At 38.8% G+C, this 25,133-nt stretch overlaps 1 protein-coding gene across 4 annotated transcripts in view; it reads right to left on the bottom strand.

Moving 5' to 3' along the window:
* Positions 1-25,133, bottom strand: part of LOC114031455 (probable palmitoyltransferase ZDHHC14) — a 326,338-nt gene that overhangs the window by 103,979 nt on the left and 197,226 nt on the right. The gene's annotated exons all lie outside the window — the stretch shown is intronic.

The following is a 25,133-nucleotide window of genomic DNA, read 5'->3' as shown; positions in this document are numbered from 1 at the left end:
TTGAATACCAACTCCTTTAGAAAACTATCCCTGCTCCCCTCCACTTTCAGTAAAAACTTTCTTTCTTAGACATTGCATTTTGTCATTTCTACCTTATGCTCTGTTCTCTCCTCTGACATTGCCACCATCCTAGTGTGGGCCCTGATCCTCATCACCTCATGTTTGGACTATTTCAATAGCTAGCTGCTTGGTCTCCTCCCTGCTTCAGGTATCTCCCCAATATCTTCCATAATCTATCTTCCATTCAGCTGTTAAATTGATCTTTATAAAATGCAATTCAGACCATATAACCCCTTATTCAATAAGAACGAATAGCTTCCTATTCCTCCAGGATCAAATAAAAATTCTTTGGCTTTCAAAGCCCTTCATCACCTGGCCACTTCCTACCTTTTCAGTCATTTTATACCTTATCCCACCCATGAACTATAATCCAATGACGCTGGCCTCCTTGCAGCTCCTCATAGACAATACTGTATTCACTAACTAGGTATTTTCACTAGCTGTCCCCCAACCCTAGAATACTGTTCCTCCTCTCAGCTTCCTAACTCCTCTGGCTACCTTCAAGACTCAGTTAAGTCCATCTTCTGCAAGAAGTGTTCCTTGGGTTTCCTTAATCTTAATAAATCCATAATTTATCTTACATGTATCTTATTTGTAACATAGTTGTTTTTATGTTGCCTTCTCCTTTAAACTATGAATTCCTTATGAGTGTGGGCTGTTTTTTGTCTTTTTCTATAACTCTTGCACTGAGCACAGTGCCTGGAACATAGTATGTACTTAACAAATGCTAGCTGACTCCTTTTGTATCACTCTAAAACATTTATCATGTAATTTTGTATATCATAGTTATTTGTATTTGTGTCTTCTCTATCTAGACTGTAAGTTACATAAAGAACCAGACTATGGTTCATCTAAACTTTGTATCTCATCCAGTGTTTAACGTAGTGCTCTGCACATAGGGGGTACTTAACATATGGTTATTGTTTTTGCTGAAATTTTTAATGCCTAAAAAAAAAATACAGAGAGGACGTAAATTTCTCACAGTTCATAAACTTCCCTGAGGTCTTTCTTCATGAACACAGCAAGAATGAGATCTCTCCCTCTCCAAAAGAGCTTGTATTTCTCTCATTCTAACATCAGAATGAAGAAGGATCCTCAGGAAAGGTGAGATTTTAACTGTAACTTGAAGGAAGCCAGGAAAGCCAAGAGGCAGAGACAAGAGGGAGAACATTCCAGGTGTGAAACAGCCAGTGAAAATGCCCAGACTCTGGAAATGCAGGGTCTTGTTTGAGGAACAGCAAAGAGGCCAATATCACGGATCTAAAAGTAGGTATGTGTACTAGAAAAGTAGGGAGAGGTTATGAAGAGCTTTGAATGCCAAACAGAGGATGTTATACTTAATCCTGGAAGTGATTGTTGTTGTTGTGTGTCCTTTGTTTTTGAAGAGGACCAATGACATCACAGGGTGACCTTCACTTCGCGTGTGAACTGGATTTAACTGAGGCAGAATTGCACCAAGTTGTCAATTTCACTCTATTTCTCAGTCACCGAAGTTTTGTGGCAGGACAAAAAGTCCTGAAGGTGATAAGGAGTCACTGGATTGCATTGAGTAGGGGAGCACCTCGGGGTCAGATGGGAACTTCAGGAAGATCACTTTGGCAGCTGAGTGGAATGGGGAGGGACTCAAGGCAGAAAGACCCACCGGCAGGCTACTGCAAAAGTCTGGTCTCAAAGCGAGGGCCTGCACCGGGGTGGTGTCATGACAGAGAAGAAAATGGGGCAAATGTAAGAGATGTTAGGAAGGTAAAATTGACAGGTAATAAATTGGATGCAGGAGGTGAGAGAGTGAGAAGTTGAGGATGGCACTGAGGTTGCAAGCATAGGAGACTGAGAGGATGGCGTTGACCCCTACAGAAATAAGGAAGTTAGGAGGTTGAGGGTAAGAGAGTGAGTTAGTTTTGGATATGTTGGACTTGAGATGTCAGTGGGACTTTCAGTTTGAGATGTCTTACAGGCAATCGAAACTGCTAAAATACTTGCTGAATACAAAATAGATGCAAAGCAAATGCAAAGTAATTCCAGGGACCATTTATTTCTCTAAGGATCTTTGCAACAACATCTACACATATTGTTAGCCACACAGAGTATAACATCTGAATATAAAGGATAGAGACATGAATACTTTCAATATTTTGTGGTCATATTGGGCTGCAGCCTGCTGGCTGAGGGAGGAAGGACCTTGCCCAGGCTGCACAGCCAGGCTGGGGTGAAGCACAGCTCACAACCTAGACCCTTGCTTCCCATAGCCTCTGATTCAGCCAAGAAAAGCATCCCTATTCCAGATGACTCAGCAGGTTCCAACTGTTACCACCACACAAGGAACATTTTAATGGTAAAGAGCAAGGCACTAGAATACTCTCTTCACCACATCCACACATGACAAATTTCTCAATCCCTTTTGTTAAACTGAGAAGTACAAGATCACAGAAACTGTGGTTTTCTTCTCCTCATGTGGGCTCTAATACTTTCAGGGTACCATTCTTCCAGTAAAACAGAACTACAACCTAGGGTTGTCTTTGACTCACCACTCTCCCTTCACTCCGTAGAACCAATCAGATCTCAAATCTTGTCATTTCTACCTCTCCAATATCCCTTACATGTCCCCTTCTCTCTTCTCACACAACTGGAAGCCACCTCCAGTTTTCCTGATCTACATCTTGCCACTGGGCCCAGATGAACAAAGAACAAACAACAACCTGTAAGCAGTAGGAGCTGCCCCACTGGGGACCCAACTGGCCAGTTCCAGTTGGGCAACTTAGCTCCTCTTCTCTCCTCTTTTTCTTCCTCTGTCCATATAGGGTATAATACCCTTACCTGTGGGCGCTCTACTCAAAGGAATGTAAATTTTTGATCTCTGAAACCTGTCTTTGGGTTACAGGCTAGATTTCTTTCTTCTTCTTCTTCTTTTTTTTTTAATTTTTGCTAGGCAATCGGGTAAGTGACCTGCCCAGGGTCACATAGGTAGTAAGCTAGATTTCTTTCTTAAGGACCATGCCTTAAACCCAAATCACACAGGCTCTCACAGATTGGACAACAATAGGTCCCAGCCCAAGCTCCACCTAGTCAATGTTTGAGCCCAGATGGCTCAGTATGAAAATAAATAGCAACAGCTCCTACTTTAGCCAGAAACCCTGAGGATCTTACCCTCTCAGATTGATTTTTTTTTTGCCCAGGTAGAAGAGGCATTTCTTCATTGCCTCATTTCTTACCTAGCCTTAATCACTAAATGGGCATCGCCTCAGTCAAACTGAGACTTGGGAATGACCTCAACTTAAAAAGGCCAAGGTCTCCCACGGCATCCCAGGCCATCTCCAATAGTCCTGACCTATATTTTGTCACAGGACCCAGATGGCTGTGGAGGAGAAAGTGAGGCTGGGACTTTGCACAGCCCTTCCTCACTTAAATCCAATTCACTTGCAAGTCATGGCATCGCCTTCCTGATGTCATTGTCCTCTTCAAGAATGAAGGACAAATAACAACAACAACAACAACTCACAACTATCATCATAGTTCAGGACATGGAACACTTCTTGCCTGGACTATTGCAATAACCTCCTAATTGATGTTTCTGCCTCCAGGTTCTCCCCTGCCTAATCTATCTACTGCACAGCTGCTAAATGATTTTCTTTCTTCTCTCCTCTCTTCCCCTCTCTCCTTCCCTTATCCCCTCTTACTTCTCTTGCTCACCCCCCTCTTCTTCCCTCCTCTCTGTGTCTGTCTCTCTCTCTCCCTCTCTCCTACCCCTCAGACGGGCTCTCTCCATCTTACCCAGAATGGAAGCACAGCAGCTTGATCCCCCAACTGATCAGTACAGAAGCTTTAACTTTATCCATTTCCCTAACCGGGGCTGGTTCTCCCCTCCTTCAGCAACCTGGTGACCTGGGCACTTACAAGACTTGTACCACTCTTGGTGTGGACACTGTAAACTTAGCCTACTGCAGCTCAGAACTCAAGCAATCCGAAGAAGCCTCAGCCTTCCCAGCAGTTTGGATTAAAGGCATGTGCCACCATGCCTAGCTAAAGGGAATTTTCTTGAAATTCAGGTCTGATTATGTCACTCATCTACTCAATAAACTCAAATGGCTCCCTATTATTTTTTTTTTGGAGGCAATCAGGGATAAATGACTTGCCCAGAGTCACATAGCTTCTAAGTATCTGAGGCTGGATTTGAACTCAGGTCCTCCTGACGCCAGGGTTAGTGCTCTATCCACTATGCTACCTTCCCATTACTTCTAAAATCAAATGTAAGATCCTTTATTTGCAATTTCAAAATCTACACAACCTGACCCCCTAGCTTTTTTTTTTTAAAGTTTTATTATATATTAATCACTTTCATTGACATGGTAGAATAATCAATCTAGCCTCCATGTTGTTCTTCACCCATGACAATTCATCTCCAGTCTTTGTGTCTTTGCTTTGGTTGTACCATATGCCTGTCATGCATTCCCTCCTCAACTTTGCCTCAGAGAAGAAAGAAGAAAAAGTTGGCCTCATGGACATGAAGTCTTCAAATCCTGCCTATGACACATACTAACTGTGTAATCCTGGGCAGATCACTCATTTTCTCCTTGCCCTGTGAAACTCTCTTAACATTAGAAGTTGAAGAAAGCTGACCTGCACTGGTAAAGGGAGTTTTTGTTCTCATCTGGGAGTTCCCTAGATAACTGAAACCTCACCTGGGAGTTCCCTATATAACTGAAATCACAGGTCTAACTTCCCATCCCATACTTATTTGTATGTACATGTTATTTCTTTCTCTAGAATATATGCGTCTTGTGTGGGGAAATGTTTCATTTTTTGTCTCTGTGTCCCCAGTCCCTTAAAGTGCCTGGTGAAAATGTGACCATTTGTTACTGAAATCACTCTTTAAAGACAAAACACACGCAAAAAAAACACCAGCCCTTTGTTTTGAAACATTGAAATTTCTTATTGTAAGTTTATCATATTTCTTTATACTTTCTTTGCTGTCTTTCATAACATAAACAGATCTCTAGCAACAAAACAAAAGCCAGTAAGAGAAAATAATTTTAAAAATCCTAAAAGCTAAACAAAATAAAAACTGGTATGACCTAAGGAATTAAAAGTCTATTCTTTGGGGGCAGCTAGGTGGCACAGTGGATAGAGCACTGGCCCTGAAGTCAGGAGGACCTGAGTTCAAATCAGGCCTCAGGCCAAACACTTGACACTTACTAGCTGTGTGACCCGGGGCAAGTCACCTAACCCCAATTCCCCCCCCCCCCCAAAAAAAAGTCTATTCTTTGAAATATAATATCCATCAAGGCAGGTAAGTGGCACAGGGGATAGAGCACTGGCCCTGAAGTCAAGAGGATATGAGTTCAAATCCGGCCTCAGACCAAACACTTGACACTTACTAACTGTATGACCCTGGGCAAATCACTTAACCCCAATGTCCCTCCTCACAAAATAAAAAAATAATAATATCCATCTACATTATATGTTTAACCAACCGAACCCATGGCTACCCTGAGACTACTATGTAGGCAACCAGAATATGTAAGGTCTGTAATCTTTCCTATTTACTAATGATAATCTTGAGGAAAACACATGCCAATTTAAAAAAAATCTCATTAATCACTAGGACTGTGACTTAAATGAATAAATACTCTTGACTATGTTTTTCCTATGTCTATTTCTGAGAATTCTCACTGTAGAAAAAGTGATTAATTACTTTAAGAGGGCACTGAGATCATGCAGGGACCCCCCCCACCCCCGCCACTTTCTCTGCAATGTCTTACTAACATGGTATCCTCTTGTTTTCCTCTTAACTGTCTTATTTTCTGTTCTACTCATTCAGTAAATAATCATGTTTAGTATGAATAGAATTCACAGAAATCTGTCTGGAATGGGGATTAAGAAAAAGACCATGAAAGTCTGGAAAAAATTTGATTCTTTTCACTTGTTCAAATCAAACAAAAAAACATTTATTATGTACCAGGCTGAGAATATAAATGCAAGCAAAAAGAAAGATAGTCTCTGCCTTCAAGGGGCTTACATTCTAATGAGGGAAGAAAACACATAAAAGGAAGCTGAAAAACAGGGAGAGGGAGCAAAGAGGGGAGCTGAGATAGGGGTGAAGGATGAGTGGTCCGGGCATTTTCTCAAAATGGAGATTCTAGAAGGAGCGCACTAATTTGAGAAGGGGACTACAGAGTTGAAGAGATCTTCCAGGGTAGGAAAGTGGTTCAATCACGGATGTAAAGTTGGGAAATTCATATGTTTGTCTGTTCAATTAGATCATATTCCCTTTGAGGGCAAAGATGGTGTCTTTATTGGGAGAAATAATGAGGAATGGATCAAGAAGAGTGTATTTTCCCTAGGAGAACACACCAAAAAAATAGTGGAAAGGTCCTTAATGCAGAAAAATTGCCTGGGCCAAATATGTCGGGTGGGGAAGAGGAGACCTCAAACATGAGTCTGGTGCTAGGAGGTGGTACAGGATGGGGCCGTGGTTGGAAGGAGTTCACCTGGACTCGAAAAGATTCTTTTGCAGGCACTGTACCTTTAACGATTCTCTAGGAAGTCTCTCACATTTGGAATCATTTCCAGGAAAAGTGTGGATATAGGGGGAAATAACCAGGGAATAGAAAAGGGTTAAGAAATGGCAGTGGTCATCCCCAAGTGCAACCTTGGGATGCAAGAAGAACAATGCAGAGGACCTTGGGCCAAAGCATCCTCCTCATAAACTCCCATCACTCCTGCCCTAGTTACAGCTCAGAAGTTTTTGCAAAAAAGTAGGCTAGTGTCCACTTCTCCTCCTTGTAGCTCACAGAGCTATCGAAGTACCAGTATCACTGCAAACCAAAGCAAAGAGAAACCTCTGCTCTCTCCCAATGGCCAATCAAGGCAAATTTGTGATCACATAAAATTCCTAGTTACACAAGAGAGATAGTAAGTTTATTCAGTCTAGAGTCTTTACATGCATTTACTGACAAGTAAAGTTTTCTTTTGAGGAGGAAGCTTCAGAGGCAAAGGTCCAGATAATTTATCCTCATCAGTGGCATAGCCACTTGATAGCTATCAGCACACCTGCTTGAGAATCTCGCCAAGCTACCAGATGCTTGTGATGGAAAACACTTGTCGCAGAGAGATCACACTTCTCTAAAGGCCAACTATATCCCAATGAATCACCTTTGCAATCTGTTTCAGATAATCACCAACAGCACTATCTGTATTCATAATTGCCAAAATGTGCGAGTAGTTATTAAAATATTGATTAAAGAGAACAAACAACCATTTATCATCACAGAAGAGTAGTTTTTAACTGCTTTTATCTTAGTGCAGCTTCACTCACAGGCTAAAAGGGCTCTCAGTCAACTTGGGCTATAAACATCGCAAAATGTGATCAGAATATAGCAGAGGTTATTTTAATTTTTGAGAGAGACAGAGAGAGAGACAAGAGACAGAGGCAGGCTCAAGCTCACTGTGATTACTAATGGAGAAAACCTCACTATAAGAGATGCATTTTCATCCCATTTCTAGGCAAATCATCCTCTGCTGCTTTTTTCCTTTTCTATGTGCCAATCGAAGTAGCTAGGTGGCACAGTAGACAGAGTGCTGAGCCTGGAGTTAGGAAGACCTGAGTTCAAATCCCAGCTCACTTACAAGCTGTATGATGCTTGATAAATAATTTAACCTCATTTTCCTGCTTCTTCATCTGTAAAATGAGCTGGAGAAGGAAATGGTAAACCACTCCAGTATCTTTGCCAAATGGGATCACAAAGATTTGGACGTGACTGAAACAACTGAACAACACAAAATAGAGAAAAGAAAATGGGAAGAGGCTCTAATGTCTATATATTATCTATGCCTCCCCGCACTTTCCCATCAAATTAACTGATAGCCAGGCAAAATACCTTAGAATATTTTTTTTGCCTTTTTTTTTTTTTTTTTTGGTGAGGCAATTGGGGTTAAGTGATTTACCCAGCGTCACATACAGCTAGTTAAGTGTCAAGTGTCTGAGGCCAGATTTGAACTCAGGTCCTCCTGACTCCAAGGCTGGAGCTTTCTCTATGCACTGAGCCACCTAGTTGCCCCCAGAATACTTTTTTAAGTAGTTAAATTCCATCTTAAAACTGAAACTAGGGGCAGCTAGGTGGCGCAGTGGATAGAATACTGGCCCTAGAGTCTGGAGAACCTGAGTTCAAATGCAGCCTCAAACCAAATACTTGACACTTACTAGCTGTGTGACCCTGGGCAAGTCACTTAACCCCAACTGCCTTAAAAAAAAAAACACACACACTGAAACTAAGACAACTCTAAAACTATATATATCAGAGCAGTTGAAATCTGAGTTGCTATAAGAAATTTTTTCACTTGAAATGTTCTATCTGTGAATTATCTGTCTATGGAATAGTTCTATCTATGAATTATAGATTTAGATGACTCCCCCCCCAAAAAAACAAACAACAAAAACCAAAAATCCCTCTAACCACAGAGCACACCACTAGACACCGCCCTATACGATGACATTGTGCATTAATCAATATTCTTTGAAAATGGCCATCCATTTGACTATAAATCACCATTGTGTAATAGTCTAGTAACTCCATTAATATGAAATTAAATTATTTGACATTTATTCTTAGTGAGCCCATGTTGGCTCTTACGCATTACTTCTTTTCACTTGTAAATGCTCACAAACTCTCCATTCACCAATCTGTTCTAAATATTTGTTAGAAATCAATGCCAAACTCACTGGTCTATAGTTTGTCAAATTATATCATACTTTTTAAAAAATTCATTTTTATTTTCAGTTCCAAATTCTTTCCCTGTCCTTTCACCTTCTGCTATCCATTGAGAAGGCAAGAAAAATAAAACCCTTTACATATACATATAGACATGAAAAACAAATTTCCTTATTAGTCATGTTGGGAAAAAAGGAAAGAAGGAAGAAGTGTAACAAAACATGCTTGAGTTTATACTGAGTCCATCAGTTCTCTTTCTGAAGGTAGACAGCATATTTCATCATGAATCCTTTAGAATTATGATTGGTCTTGTGTTGATCAGAGTTACTAAGTCTTTCAAAGTTGACTGTCTTTAAGGTACTGCAGTTACTGTATAAATTGTTCTGGTTCTGTTCACTTAATTTTTCATCAGTTTCTAGAGTTTTTTCTTTGTTTTTATTTTTCTGGAACCATCCCCTTTATCATTTCTTAGAGCACAATAGCACTCCATAGCATTTGCACACTATAACATGTTCAGCTATTCCCCAATCGATGGGCATTTCCAGTTTCCGATTCTTTGCTACCACAATAAGATCTGCTATAAACATTTTTTGTACATTTGAACCCTTTTTCTTTTTCTTGATCTCTTTTAGGGTGTGAACCTAATAGCAGATCACTGGGTCAAAGGACACCTACAGTTTAACAAATTTTTGAGAATAGTTCTAAATTGCTTTCTAGAATTGTTAGACCAATTCCTTGCTCCATCAAAAGTGCATTACCATTCCTATTTTCCTTTATCTACTCCAGCATTTGTTGTTTTCCATCTTTGGCCAATCTGATGGGTGTAAAGTGGTCCTCAGCATTGCTTTAATTTGCATTTCTCTAATTATTGGCGATTTTGAGTATTCTTTTTCATATGGTTATCGATAGCCTGGATATCTTTTTCTGAAAACTGCCTGTTCACATCTTTTGACAATATATCAATTGAGGAATGGCTCTTATTCTTGTAAAGTTGACCCAGTTCCCTATATTTCAGAAATGAGACCTTTATTAGAGAAACTTGCAGCAAAGTATTTTTCCTAGTTTCCTGTTTTTCTTCTAATTTTTGTGCAAAAAAACTTTTTTGATTTTATGTAATCAAAATTGTCCATTTCATTTCCTGTGAACCTCTCTGTCTCGCCAGGTCATGAACCCCTATACATAGATTTGAGAGTTAATTTCTCCCTGATGTACTAATTTGCTGATATTACCTTTTACATATAAATCATGTACTCATTTTGAACTTATCTTGGTATATGGTGTGAGATGTTGATCTATGCCTAGTTTTGATCAGACTGCTTTCTAGTTTGCCCAGCAGTTTTTGTCAAATAGTGAATTCTTGACCTAAAATCTGGGATTTTGGGTTTAACAAAGACTAGGTTACTGTGCTCATTTGCCTCTATATATTGCATACCTGATCTGTTCCACTGATCAATGTATTTCTTGTCCAGTATCAAACTGTTTTGATGATTAGACACAGTAAAGTTTGAGATCTGGTACTGCTAGTTCCCCTTCCTTCACAGTTTTTTTTTTTCATTGATTTACCTTGATATTCTTGACCTTTTATTCCTCCAGTTGAATCTTACAATTTTTTTCTAGCTCTAAAAAGTAATTCTTTGATAATGTGATTGGTATGACACTGAATAAGTATATTAATTTAGGCAGCATTGTTGTCTTTTTTTTTTTTTTTTGCAAGGCAATTGGGGTTAAGTAACTTGCCCAGGGTCACACAGCTAGTAGGTGTCAAGTATCTGGTCAGAAATCAAATTTGAACTCAGGTCCTCCTGACTCCAGGGCCGGTGCTCTATCCACTGCACCACCTAGCTGGCCCACTGTTACCTTTATTACATTGGCTCAGTCTAGCCATGAACAATTAGTATTTCTTCCAATTATTTATATGTTTTCATTTGTGTGAAGTGTTTTGTATGTTTTTCCTTGATATTCTTGACCTTTTGTTTTCCAGATGAATTTTGTTATTACTTTTTCCAGCTCTATAAAATAATTCTTTGGCAGTTTGTTTGGTATTGAACTGTAAATAAGTAAATCAACTGAGGTAGAATCGTCATTGTTTTTATATTGGCTCAGCCTACCTATGAGCAATTAATATTTCTCTAATTGTTTATATCTGTCTTTATTTGTGTGAAGAGTGTTTTGTAATTGTGTTCTTGAGTTCAAATCTAGCCTCAGATACTTATGAGTTATGTGACCCTGGGCAAGTCACTTAACCACTGTCTGCCTCAGTTTCCTCATCTGTAAAGTGGGAATAATAACACATATCTTCCAGGGTTGTTGTGAGGATCAAATGAGACCATATTTGCAAAGCATTTTGCAAACCTTAAAGTGCTATATAAATGCTAGCTATTAACTTATTTGCCCTTACAAATTCTTCCAGAAGACACAGATTTCTGATGTATATTGTTCCTGACCTCTGATAACCACAAAATTTTTTTTAAAAAAATTTTATTTTTATTGTTTTTACATCACCATCATTTCTAAATACATCCTTTATCCTTCCCTATCCAGTAAACCATCATTTATTTAAAAAAAAAAAGAATTAAAAAAGAAAGGAAAAAAAGGCCCAAACCACCAATGTCTCAGCTATGCTTGCCAGTACAAAATGTCCCAGTTTCAGCTTAATCTTAAAACTGTGATAAAATTTCTGGAATATCAGTTATTTGCACTACTAGTCTCAGATTCTCTTCTAAGTTTAAATTGGATCTAAGTTGGGTTATTATGTTGACACAGTGAACAATTGTACGTTTGGTTTTTCCTATTTACATTGGTGTGTATTCTTTTTCTCTTTCTGCATCACTTCATTTGAGTCTTCCCATTTCTCTCTGTACTCATCAAACCCATTGTTTCTTATGGTACAGTAATATACTATTACATTCAAGAGCCATGAATCTGTTTATCCATTTCCGAACTGATGGGCATATTATTTGTTTCCCATTCTTTACTACTACAAAAAGTTCTGCCTCCTTCCCTAGGCACACATTTCTCTGATAAAGTCCTTTACGTTGTTTCTCCTGTACAATTCCTCACTGGTAATGGGTTGAAGGGTATATGCCTACCTTGGATCTCTCCATTGTGCTCTAAGTGACCCCAAACTTTAATTCTTCAGAGAACGTGGTATTCCATTGTTTAGAGTCATTAAGGGCTTGATATAATTTCTGAAGAGCAATTTTTCCTTCTCTTCTCCTATTGAATTCTGGGTCCATCTAATTGTCCACAATCAGCATCTATCCAAGATACATGTACTGATATCAGGACATGCTAATCAGGCCAAGCTTTGCTGAGTAATTATGGATCTGATTTAGGATGTGATACCATGTTCCAAGGCTGGATGAAATCAACAAAATGTCATTGGCATGCAAACATCTTCAAAACCTCACCTTCTCCTGTATAAAGAAGACTTCTATTTGGACTCTCTGTTGGACATTCTCTACGATAGTAGCAAACGCATTTGATGAGCCTAAATCTCCCTACTCTGTGCCTCACTTGACTTTAATAACTAGAGGGTCTTGTTACATATTCCAAGAAATTATGTATGATTTTAGCAAGTGCACGGGAGACATCTTGTTGGAGAACCTTTTGTCCTAATGAAGAAAATGGTTTTTGTTTTGTTTTGTTTTTGCAATTGACTAATAATAAATAGTGGATTCTCATCTTTTTTTTTTAACATCTGTTGCCAATTATATAACTTATGTAGACTATCATTTGTGAAAACCTGCCTGTTCCTATCTTACACTTTCATCAAAGGATATCCTCCCAGTACATGAGTAGATTAGTCTTTGAACATAAAGGAAAGTTGAAATATGGCAGATATATTTTCTCAGGTGCTTTCAAAAAAAAAACCCATAAAGTTTGAGTGTTTTCCCCCCAAACCTTTGCTATCCTCTCCTGTTTTTAAAAAAAATTGAGAAATGCTCTTTCGGGACCTTCAAAATTGTTTTGTATCCAGCATGAACCTCTTTTTCCTATGTGTCCTTGGCTTGGTATGAGTATAAACAAATTACCATCAGGTGGAAGGAGCTTACCTTCAGACATAATCACAGACCCTTGACACACTGATGTATATGCTACATCCTCCCAGTGAAATGTAAACTCCTTCATTTTTCTTTTTGTATTTCCAGCACCTAGCACAGAATCTTTACAGAATAAACACTTAACAAGTGTTTGTTTAAGTGAATTGGGTGTGCTATCTCCTTTGGAAGGTGTGTGTTGGTGTGTCCTCTTGGGGTGCCACTTGTTCCAGGGAGGGCATCATTCAATCATATGCTGTGTGCATTTCCTTAAGGGTGTCTCGGTCATTTGGCATTCACTGTGCTGTGATGCTGCCTCAGGGTCTAGGGCACAAGTGGTAGGGACCAGTTGGGATGTGATCTGTGATAATTTTGTGCTATTTGGTTTAACAGAGCTGTATACTTGATCAGGGACTTTTGAGACAACTCCTTCCCATCAAGGGGAGCTCAAGGGACAGGTTTGATCCTGGAACTTAAAGTCTAGTGGGAAGTAAAATACATACATTATCCCACAACTGAGGGGTAGAGTTTACTAGATTGTCAACTCCTTCGCAGGGGGTGGGGGTGGGTGGGGAGAGTAGGGACATGACTTACTTGTCCTTCTATTTCCTTTAGCACCTACCAGAGTACATTGCCTTTAATAAATGCTTGTTGAATGAATAACAAATTGAAAAAATGCATTAGATTTTAAGTCAGTGGACTTGTCCCAGTTCTATCACTGGGTGGCCACAGGGAGTTATTTAACCTCCCTGGGCCACAATTTGCTGATCTATAAAATTAACATATGAGACAAAGTAATCACTAGTATTTCTTCTAGCTTCAAAGTCCTAATTGAGATAAACAGTAAAACCTCAACTAACTATATGGGGTGGGAGGTGTGCATAACAGGAGGATTATTCTGTTAGTATGGCCTGGGTCTGACACAGATTAATATTAATTGTTATTATTAGTAGTAGTAGTATTAATGTTTTATATTTATTATTATTGTTGTTAAGCAGTTTCAGTCTCGTGTCTGATTCTCTGTGACTCTATTTGGGGTTTTCTTGGCAGAGATACTAGAATGGTTTGCCGTTTCCTTCTCCAGCTCATTTTTCAGGTGAGGAACTAAGGCAAACAGGATTAAGTGACTTGATCAGGGTCATACAGTAAGGGTCTGAGGCCAGATTTGAACTCAGGAAGATGAAATTTTCTGACTTCAGACCTGGAGCTCTATTCACTGGGCCACCTACCAGCCCTTTCTATTTATAATGCTGCACAATCCTATTAAAGTACAGAATAATGATGCTAGAGTAAGGCAGGGTCCTCATTCATCAAATAAAGGTTATGTTCTGTCTAATGTACTTATTACTCAGGGTGGAAAAACATACTAACACACTTCAGAAAGTTTTTCAGTAACAAACTCTGAAACAAAATACTCCATTCCCTAATCACTTGGGTTAGACAAGGCTTTGCTATAATATGCAACTTATTACTGAAGCATGAATTTGTTGATCATAGAGAAGGAGAGGGTGGGAAGAGAGGGCACATCTCAACATTGAACAAATACTATAAAAATTCACAGAGAACCTAATCCTTATTATCTTTTAAGGGGGCAGCTAGGAGATAGAGTGCTGGGCTTGAAGTCAGGAAGACTCATCTTCCTGAGTTCAAATCTGACCTCAGACACATTTAGCTGTGTGACCTGGGTAAGTCACCAACCCTATTTGCCTCAGTTTCCTCATCTGTAAAATGAGCTGGAGAAGGAAATGGCAAACCACTCCAGTGTCTTTGCCAAGAAAACTCCGAATGGGATCGCAAAGAGTCAGACACATCTGGAAAACAATTGAACAGCAACAACAATTACCTCTTGAATGAAAGATACAAACTCCTTTGTTTATCATTCAAGGCCTTTCACAACCTGGTTCCAGCCTACCTTTCCAGCTTTATTGCACGTTATTCTTCTCCACAAACTCTAAGGTCCAACAAAACTGTTCTTCAGACACAATACTTCACTTGCCTTCTCCATGTCTCTGTGTGGGTTGTTTCCTTTGACTGGAATGCAATTTCACCCCAACTTCATCTCTCAAAAATCCTGGTTTACTTCAAGGCTCAGCTTATACAATAGTTTCTATGTGAAGCCTTTCTTGATTTCCCCTTCCCACCCATTTTCAAACTTTCCTTTCAAAATCACTATATTTGTTTTTCAAAATCATTATATGTATGTATTATATTATCATATTAGATTTATTTATGTAGTAATTAATATACTAATAATAAATAATTCATGTTAATTAATATATTACATATTATATCATATTTATTTATATTTATTTTTATGTATCTATTGGGGTATGTATTGTCTCCCCCAACTAGACTGTAAGCTCTTTGAGGGCAGGGGCTGTTTCACTCTTCTCTTTGTATCCTCAGTGTCTATTACAATGCCTGATGTGTAGTAGGTATTTATTAAATGCTTATTGGTTGATTAATTGTGATATTGTGTCTGGCATTGTGTGTTCTCATGGGCTGTCATTCAATCCAATCTTCTTCTCACTCAGTCCAGAAATTTCAAGGATTGCTGGGCGGCAAAATTAGCTCCTCACACACTCAAAAAAAAAATGCTCATAGGATCATAGAGTTCAGAGGTCATCTAGTCCAGCGCTTCTTAAACTGTGGATCATGACTCCACATAGGGTCATGAAAAATTTGGCAAGAGTAAAAGGTTTCTGAACACACAATGACCAAAAATTCATTACAAATCAAACATGTGATGAATCCGAGGTATTTCTGGCCGCGCTTGCCCACGCTGCATCTTGAACTTCACTGCTGCCTTGGTTCTGATCTTTGAAATGCGTATGCCATCATGCCAGGCAATGCCAATGAACACTGCCAAAATGTGAAATGGGATCGCGAGTGGAAAAAGTTTAAGGAGCCTTGGGCTAGTCCAAACCCCTCATTTTATAGATAAAGAAAATGAGGCCCAGAGAATGGGGCCTCGAGTGAAATGACTTGCTTAGAACAACATAGGAAGTAAGTTACAGAGGTGAGATCTGAACCCAGGTCCTCTGACTGCAAATCTATTATGTCATGTTGTATGTATCCAGTCTTTCTACTCTATCACATGACCTCAAATGCTGATCTCTGTGCTACAGAATGGAATCGGTAGAAGGTATTGGAGTGAGGTAGGGCTGAGGGGTCCACCTTGAAATTCATCCATGGGACTTAATACAAAAGTTCCACTAACAGGACTGTCAAGATGACAACCTCATAATAGCACCAGAACAAGGCTAGCGAACACAGATTTTGTAGGGTCTTAGGATAATGCCCAGAAGGTACATAAGGCCATATGGGCACAGAAGTCGGTGTTGCTTAGCAAGTGCTTCTGGTCTAAATCAGACCCCAGGTCTAGGCACTATATGGAAAGTGAATTATTGAAACAAATTGTGTGAAGATATTCTCCAATCAATTCGGAAAGTTCTTCCCTGAGGAAATCCTTACACAGTTTCTAACTGCTTTTTACACTTGCTTCTTGAAATCCTTCCCATGAAGTCTGCTCTTGAGTCACAATAAATCCCAATTTCTTTTTTGGCTTTCCTTTCAATCTTATTCATTACTCTGAAACTGCTCAAGCCTTCTTATATTCTACTCTGCTCATCCTGCAGACCTGTTACCTTTTCCCAGTTTCTTTCCCCTCATGGCAAATCTCCTTTGTAATCAATGCAATCCCTTTTGTTTCCTTTCTTTTTTTTCTTTTTTTTTTTTTTGGCAGTTGGGGTTAAATGACTTGCCCAGGGTCACACAGCTACTAAGTGTCAAGTGTTTGGTCTGAGGCCAAATTTGAACTCAGGTCCTCCCGACTCCAGGGCCAGTGCTCTCTCCACTGTGCCACCGAGCTGCCCCCTTTTGTTTCCTTTCAATGACAAGCTCCCTTTCCCACCACTCCCATTGTTGGAAAATACACCTCCTACTGCCCAGGCACCAAAATGCTTGCTTTTTTTTTCGCTATTAAATTCTTCCAAGGAGATTTTTCTCCTGGAAAAAAAAAATTCTAACTTCCCCTCTCCCACACCAACACTGCACACACGGATTGTCATCAGATTACTATTGTGTTCCCCTTTCATGTAAACACATCTTTGAGGGGGGTGGGGTGAGGATCCAACTTAATTTGCCTTCTAAAATATCTACTGATTGATTAAAGAGAGTTATTTTTTCTTCTCCAACTTGTGCCCCAGAGATCCCAGTTAAAGTAATACGATAGTGGTATTCCAGGGAGTCATTAAAATATTTCTATGATTTTCAGTTTCTATTTATTTACTGAACTTATGTGACTGTGCATCTGGCTTTTAGTTCTCCTATTATTAATGGAACATTTCATTCCATCTTTTCCGCCATTTCACAGACTAACAACCTTCCAGAACTCTTAGGCTCCTGGCCTTTGTTAGACAAGTAGAGAGGACCAAAGATTTATTCACAAGGTCATAGAATGGTTGGCTGGCTGGTTGGCTGGTTGTTGTCCATTGATCTCCAACGTTGACCCTTCATTCAGAATATTATGTTGCCATTTAGGTGCTTAATACATGATTATTGAATAACTGATTGAGTCTTTGTTAGGGCTCCTCATTTTAAAGATTCTGTTTTCATGGTTATTGAAACAATGCTCTTTGAAGGTCACCAACAATTTCCTAAATGGCAAAATAAGTAGCTGTTTTTGATCCTCCCCTTCTTTTGGGCTAGAACCTTTTTTATTTTTTCTCTTGGCTAGGCAATGGGGTTAAGTGACTTGCCCAGGGTCACATAGCTAGTTAAGTGTTATGTGTCTGAGGCCAGATTTGAACTCAGATCCTTCCGACTCCAGGGCCGGTGCTCTATCCACTGTGCCATCTAGTTGCCTCTCCTCCCCTTCTTTTGGATACCTCTCCTTTCCACAGCATCCTGAAATGCTACATTAGACACTATTTCTCTATTTCTTTCACTAGGTCTTCTTCTTGGGAGTATTCTACAAAGTGTTGCACTTCCATCATTTGTCCTCATCTCTTCTCCCTTTTGTTGTTTTCATTTGCTGGCTTCAACTATGTTCTCTATTCAAAAAGGAAGTAAGCCAGGGGATACTAGAAAGAGAATTTGAGGCCAATTATAGATATGAAATTAGACTGCATGGAAAGTCTCTGCCTTAACATTTGAAAAAAAAGGAGAGGAGTTAAAGTATTGAAGAAATTGAGAATAGTGATGGCCTGGGGTAAATGAAACAGGATAATGATCAACAAGTGAGTTTGTTCATAGGACACAGAGGAAAGATAATTTATTCAGTATTTGTTAGAGCATAGGGAGAGTTGAGGAACCCTTCCTATCCTGGAAGATTAGAAATGGCACCAATACAAAATATTTTGTATATAAAAACCCAACACATTTTTCATTAGTTATAATTACCATAATCTTGTACTCTATGGTCCCTTTATTTTCTACATTTTAAAAATCTTTAGTCCTCCTCCTAATGTGCCCATAAACTTCTCCTTACAATAATTTTATTTGACCTTTTTCCTCATCATAGATCTTTCATCATCAGTCAAAATTCTACATTCTCAAACTTCACATAGTGCAAGAGGCCTTTCCTCCAACACCCTCCATAGATGACTAGTGCCTTCCCCCTAAGATTATCCATTTATACTGAATATATCTTCGGTATATGTAGTTGTTTGCATATTGCATCTCCCATTAGAAAGTGAGTTCCTTAGGGGCAGGGACCATGTTTTTGCATTTCTTTGTATTCCCAGCACTTAGGACAGTGCCTAGCACATAGCAGACACTTAATAAATGCTAATTGTTATCGTTGATGATAATGATAATACTAACAGTTATTACAATAGATTTCTATTCTTTGGTGGCAAGTATTTACGCTGCGATTTTATGCCAGAGGTCAGCAAATTACAGATTTCAAGTCAAATCCAGTCAGCCATCTGTTTTTGTACTGCCTGAGCTAAGTTAACCAAAGTTTTTAAAAAATGCAAAATGAATTCTTAGCTCATGGGCAATACAAAAACTTGCTAACCCCTACTTTATTTCATCATTTTGCTGATTCATTAGTTTTTTTAAACACATGAAAATTGATAGAAGGGGGAAACATTTGTTCAAAATGAGGTGTTGTAATTGTTTAAATGGGTTCCATCATCTTTCTACAGATATAATTACAAAACTATACACACACACACACACACACACACACACATATTTATCCTGAGGCATGCTTATGTAGATATACAATAGATGAATGAAAAATAAGATCCAATTTTCAGGAGAAACCATCCAATTCCAAAAATGTAAATAAATGGACTTAAGAATTCTCATTTTTATTCTCAGCTCCAGTACCAACTTATTCTGCAATCTTATCAAAATGAATACTCTCTTTGTGCCTTTATTCCCCCTCCTGTATGAGTAAGAAAAATATTATTTCTTGCCTATCCACCTCATGAGGCTATTTGGAAGATAAGAAAGGCAAATCAGTAAAAGGTGCCCTTTAAAAGATAGAAGCTGCTTCAATAAAACTAATTATAATATTTTTATAACCATAACTTTCCATCCCCAGTCATTACATGGTAAATTTTCCTAAAAAAAAAAAAAAAAAAAAAAAAAGCAAGTAGGCCAGTACCAACAACTGTCTTTAATTTCAATACATGTATTCCTATGGTTTTAAATTTAAAAGTAAGGAGGATTAGAAGTGATTACAATAAAAATTTCTGGACCACATAGGTATACACACATACCTGAAAACATATATGTATATATGCATATATCCTTCATGACCAAATCTAAAAACAAAAACAAAACAAAACAAAAAAAAAGCTACAACCTTCCATACTCCCATCTAAAAACTGGACTTTTCAAAAGCCCTGTGGTTATTTCCCAAATATATCATGAATTTGAGTTAGGACTTCTATTTTCTGGCTCTCCCTGAGTTATATATTTTTAAATGACAATCAGGAATTTTAACATTCTGAGATGTCAGCTTTCATTTTTGTGAAGGTTCCATTGCACATTCTGCCTCAGCCATCAGTAAACTCCATATGAATCACTTAAAATAATATTTTAAGGATCTGCTATCCCATTAGTATGAGGCCTCTTTTCAACAATGTAGAATGCATATCATCCCTTCATGTAGATAGTTTTATGACATATAGTGGACCAAAAAAAAAAAATCCGCACTGGGTGGCCCACCTGCTGAGGATAATGCTCTTGGAACTTAGCTAGACTGATCCTTGAATGACAAATGACAGTGCACAGCCATGCCCACTTTTGAAGCCTTCCCACCTTGACATGATCTGTCAGCACTTGTATTTCAGCGGCACAGTCTTTAAGGACTGAGGGTTATCTCTATTACACAGCCTTAGAGAAGGACTTTGGCAGAGCAATTAAGTTATATTACCTACAAAATTAGTGTGTCACTTCTTAAATTCCATCTTTAATTCTTCCTTATTGGCCTGTATGTTTTGCTTAAGGTATTTCTGGCATCTCTTGGACCCACACTATTTCCTAACCTCAGCCCCTTCAAAAACCTCATTGAATAGAGTAAGTATGCTGGCTGGGCCAAATGCCACTAGGTCCTCAAACAGCTTGGGCAGGGAATTAGGTTGTTTGGAATTTCCCAGAAAATTTCTTCTCCACCCACTTGGATCTCCAAACTTAGAAATATTCCCTCTAAACAAGAAAGGCCAGAGATATTTTTTTTTCCTTTTGAATCAGTAGAAATCATTGAGAAAACTGATTCAAGGTGAAAGGGAAAGCAAATTGGAGACCTGGTACGTCACTCATAGACCATCCAAAGAACTACCACCCAACCACCACCCTGAAAAAACGGGATAGTTCAGGTCAGACTCCAAATCAGTCCAACAAGCATTTGTGAAGGGCCTACTATGTGCAAGGCACTGAGCTTGGCATTGGGGATACAAAGACCAAATAAAAACAGAATGAAATATAAATGCAAAGTAAGTAACTATGTAAGTTATAACTTGAGGATAAGGGGGAAGTCTTTCCTAAGGAAGCAAGGAAAGGTTTCCCATAGAAGGTAGCATATGAGTTTGGCCTTAAAATGGACTAGGTATTTTAAGAGGCAGAGATGTTTACAAAAAAAAAAAGTTCTTTTCAGGCAATAAGGAAAACCTATTTTAAAAAATGAAGGCAGAAAATAGAGTACCAAGTTTACAGATGAAAAATGATGAGGGTCTGAATCAGAAAGGTGACCATATGAATACAGAGAAGGGCACTGGAGATGTTAGAAGAGTAACACAGACAAAACTTGGTAGCTGATTAGCTATGGATAGTGAGAGAAAGGGGAAAGCCCAAGGGGAATCTTAGGTAGCTTTAGGGCATTAAAAAAATTTATTATTATTATTTTTAATAATTTCCCCAAATTACATTTTTTTTTTAAAGTTTTGAGTTCTAAAGTTTTCTCCCTCCTTGCCCTAATTACCTGAAACATCTCCTCTTCAGTCTTATTTGGACTGTTCATTTACACTGGCTATAAATAAAGGGTTTATAACAGAAAAATAAATTTCAGCTCCTGTCTGCATGATCACAAATTCTAAAAGTGAGGTCTGAATTAATAAAGTTTTATTAATTAATTAAATTAATAAGGTTATATCATAATGAAAAATACACCTCTAACACTTCTGATGCCATCATCAAAACTCTTTTTGAGCATTAAGACTCACATAGCTACTCTGTACCAAGGTGGAAAAATTTGAGGCCAAAGTCACATGACAAATCATGACTGTGGCACTCAAGGTCATTACCATTTGCTGACATTGGTGCATCACAATGTAAAGAATCACCAGCACCTGCCAGCCTAAAAGAACCAGAAACACAGATGGGGTCAGATTCTTTCAATGAAAAAGTACCTAGTAGCCTCTACTTCAACAATTGAGCATGTCAGTCAACAGTTCATCAGTCAGTCAATAAATATTTTTAAGCACTTCCTTAGGGGCCCCAGTGGATTGAGAGTCAGATCTGAAGTCAGGAAATCTGGCTTCAGACATTTACTGTGACCCTGGGCAAGTCACTTAACCCAGGTTTGCCGTAGTTCCCTCATCTGTGAAATGAGTTGGAGAAGGAAATGGCAAATCACTCCAGTATCGTTGCCAAGAAAACTCCAAATGGGATCACAAAGAATCAGACTCTTCCAAACAATAACAAGGACCTACTATGTACTAGGCACTGTGCTATGTGCTGGAGATAAAAAAAGAGACAAAAGATAGTCATTACCCTCAAGGAGCTCACAATCTGATGCTTTAATTTTATTCAGAACAACTTTCTCTAAATAATGGTGGGGGTGGGAGTGGGGGTGGGGGTGAGGATGGTAGAACGGAGAGTCCTTGAATATGGCCTTATAATCAATCTCTCTGAATTTTAGGAGTCCAATCACCATTTCTCTAACAGGGGTTACGATCTGCCTTAGTACAAGGAAACCTCACGAGGTGATTCCCTTTATTCCAGATGAGGGAAGATGAAGCAGAAAGGGAAATGCTTATATTGATTCAGGTGAAGGGAAAAAAGTCTCCCCAAAAGAACATGGCAGCACCAAAATGGGTCACAGGTGGGAAGACAGTTCTGGGGGGCAGGGTAAGGAGGATAGTGAATGAAGGATAAGGAGCATCAATTCCAGCAGGCTGCAATCCAATCTTGAATGCAGCACGAAGGCTTAGTAGGAGTCTGAGACACTGAAATTATCTCTGCAAATGAACAATTACACACTGAAACAAGCCACTTAGCAAAGTGCGGTTAGAACAAAGAGTAGTTCTTAAGGCATTTCAAGCGAGTGTGACAGAATCTGAGACATCGGGGCCCTTCCCCCTGCCACCTACTCCTCTTCACAAGTCTCTGAAAGCAGGGAGCTGTCTAATCTTTGGCAGATGCTCAAGAGATTACTCGGACTGCTAGTTTGCCCCTATCGCAGGCCACTGCCTAAGTACACTGTAAAAGACATTAAAATTCAATATTAGAATGAATAACCATTCTTCCCACACCTAACTTTTCAGTTTTGCTTCTTGACTTGCACAGTAGACAACAAATTTGCTAAGATTTTGCTCAAGCACAATCTTATTTTCTGAAGTTTAGTAGTATCAGAGAAGACCTGCAACCTAGCCATATGCCCAGCCATGCAAAATAATGTAAGCTGCATAGCCAGGTATCTACACTTCTCTCTCTCTCCCTCACAAAACAAATAAACAAAAAGTGAAATGGTAAGGGAAATAAGCAGAATGGTCCTAAAAGAAATGGAATAAACTTTAGGTTTTCTTTTTGTTACATTTTGGTGGGTTTTTTGGGTTACATTTTGGTAGGCAACTCTGTGCGTGTGCGTGTGCGTGTGTGTGTGTGTGTGTGTGTAAAATCAAGGGGAGTCTTGGGTTTTATTCTGTTTTTTTAGGCAATTAGGGTTAAGTGACTTGCCCAGGGTCACATAGCTAATAAGTGTCTAAGAACAAATTTGAACTCAGGTCCTCCTGACTCCAGAACCAGTGTTCTATCCACTGTACCACCTAGCTGTCTCATTTTTTTTAAATAGAGGAAGCTGTTCTTTTTTTCTTTCTTTCTTTTTTTTTAAAAAATACGTTCTAAGCTGACAAATATAAGTCATGCATTGCCATTTTGATCAAAGGGAGGACCAGGTAAGAGGGTGGATGGATCAGAGCAAAACTATTATTACGATCACTAACACCACTACTGGAAAACCAGCTCAGACTGTCACGTGGCCTTTTAGTCACGGATTTCAAGAACTTCACAAATGAATATGAGGGGTAGTATATAAAAGACCTTCCCTTAGCCTAGAAGTAGCTGGATTTGGAGTAAGGAAAAACTGGGAAGGAAAGGAAATCCTGGCTATGACACTTCCCAGGGGTGTTACTCTTGGGAAAATGACATCCTTTATCTGTCTCAGGAAACTCCCTATGACTTATATACCAAATTGTACATGGTTTCCATCTGTATTGGTGGAAGGAATTCCCATTCCAGGAGTTTCCACTGGTGAAGAGAATCTCCAAACTTATGAAATTATGAAGAAGCAGTAAAAGCCATGGGCATATGAAGGGATAGGTATGCTACTTGTAAAAATGAACAGATGTGATTTTAAGATGTATACTTGTTTGGGGAAGTACTACTATTGGCCTATTCAATTTAAACAAAAGCTGTCTTACAATTAATTTTTTCTTTACTTCGGAAGGAAGTATCTGAAGAAGAGTAAGATTCTTGGGAGAGGATGAGGGGAAAGGAGTGTGGAGTAAAGAACCGCCATCAAGGAATTATTTGACAAGGAGAAAACATGGGCTGGCCCCATAGTAAGAATGATGGAATTATGGAATGGTGGATAGCTGTGATATAAAATAATACATGATAAATATTAGGGGCTTTAGGTTTCTATCTTCCTCAGTGCTTTGTACAGTATACTATACATAGTAAGAGATTAATAAATGTTTGTTGAGTGAATAACTGTGGAGGAAAGGGAATTATGGTGGGTTAGAGGTAGAAACTGAGAGGGAAAAAAAGCAGTTAGGACTACCTTTACTCAAGGTACAAACCATTACGACTATCAGAGGCCAAATTTTGCTCTGAGCTGTTGACTATGCCTACTCTGGCTACTAAAAGGCACAGATAAAGGCAATCTATTTCTGGTTATAGCCATGACTGAAGAGGGATGTTCAGTAATAGAAATAAAGACAGAGTAATATTTTTAATAACATTTTTTTCAAGCCATGACTTCATGTTAACACTTGCCATCATTCAAGGCAGTTCATTAGTCAGCTTCACCAGATTTTCAAGTTTGCTCAAGCACATTTACAAATTTCCAAGTGTCAGTTCTTCTATTTAAGGCAGAAGATAAGAATAAAGCCTAGCTCATTGTTTCCCTTCATTTTAATCTGTGTGGGGTCAGAATTTCAAAGAACTTCAAATTTTATTGACTGAAATTCATTTCCCAACAAACACAAAGGTTGCCCTGGGACTTTAACCCAATACTCAAAGCCCACCCTAAGACAAGGGGAGGCTATTCAATAGTTCATAAAAAGCAATGAACATTTTAGTGTAGTTAATTTGGTTACTAAAAAATGGAAATTGTGAAGCCCAGGTTCAATGAGTACCACAGTTAAAGAATTAATGTTTGTTGATTTTTCTATATAAAAATAGAGACCTTACAATGAAAATGAGAGAAATATCAGGGAGCAGAAACTTTATATTTTTCTCCTTTCACTACTGACTCTTTTCCAGAGAAAGTTGGGCAGTTGCTTATTCTAAGTCATTTGGCCCAGCCAATACTGAATGACATTGTGTGTGTGTGTGTGTGTGTGTGTGTGTGTGTGTGTGTGTGTGTGTG

This window comes from Vombatus ursinus, unplaced genomic scaffold, assembly GCF_900497805.2.
Source record: "Vombatus ursinus unplaced genomic scaffold, bare-nosed wombat genome assembly UNPS02015175.1, whole genome shotgun sequence".
Taxonomy (NCBI): Eukaryota; Metazoa; Chordata; class Mammalia; order Diprotodontia; family Vombatidae; genus Vombatus; species Vombatus ursinus.
Note: the sequence above shows the minus strand (reverse complement) of the source record. Positions and strands in the feature narration are given on the sequence as shown.